The following is a 978-nucleotide window of genomic DNA, read 5'->3' on the forward strand; positions in this document are numbered from 1 at the left end:
TTATATACAAGAACTCCTGAGAAAGTACAACTTGGAAAACTGCAAGCCGGTGAAAACGCCGTTTGACATAAACCAGACATTAACCAAGGACATGGGGACAAACCAGAATTATGATGCAGACAGAATGGAGAATGTACCATACAAGGAAGCTCTGGGCAGCTTAATGTACGCCTACCAGGTAACGCGACCGGATTTGGGTTCGGCAATTTCAATTTTAGGAACTTTTGCTGAAAAACCACAAAGGCCACACTGGAATGCAGTTAAACGAGTGTTAAGGTATTTAAGGGGCACGATAAACTTTAAATTAACGTTCGATGGGTTAAAAGATATAGAATTAATCGGCTATTGTGACGCTAATTGGGCAGGAGACATGGATAGTCGGCGCTCAACAAGCGGTTACGTGTTCCTAATGGGTGGTAGCGCAATTTCATGGAGTTCTAAGAAACAACTGAGTGTATCCTTATCCACTACGGAGTCAGAGTATGTGTCGATGGCCTCAGCTATTCAAGAATCATTGTGGTTAAAAGCATTGTTAATGGAAATAGATAGTTCATGTATAAATTCCGCGATAAAACTGTATTCCGATAATCAAAGCGCGATTAAACTTGCATATACGAACAATTATCATGCCAAAACAAAACACATAGACACAAAGTACAACTTCATTAAAGAAAATGTAATAAACAAGATTGTAGATTTAAGATATATACCTACCGAAAGTATGGTTGCAGATGGACTCACAAAGACGGTAACAAGTGACAAAAATAAATTCTGTAATGACGGTATGAATTTGTACGAATGATATAATGAATATACAGTGATGGGAGAAAGTTCGGCAACGGTCAAATATCTTGGAAAATAATGCTTATGGAAAAAAATGTTCAATACAAAAGTTTTAGTATATCAAGTGGTCTATTATATGGTTATGTTGAAATGACCTTCATGTGACCTTGAAGGACACCGTGAAGGTCAACTTTG

The sequence above is a fragment of the Trachymyrmex cornetzi genome, unplaced genomic scaffold (genome assembly GCF_001594075.2).
Source record: "Trachymyrmex cornetzi isolate Tcor2-1 unplaced genomic scaffold, Tcor1.1 scaffold1424, whole genome shotgun sequence".
In the NCBI taxonomy this organism is placed as follows: Eukaryota; Metazoa; Arthropoda; class Insecta; order Hymenoptera; family Formicidae; genus Trachymyrmex; species Trachymyrmex cornetzi.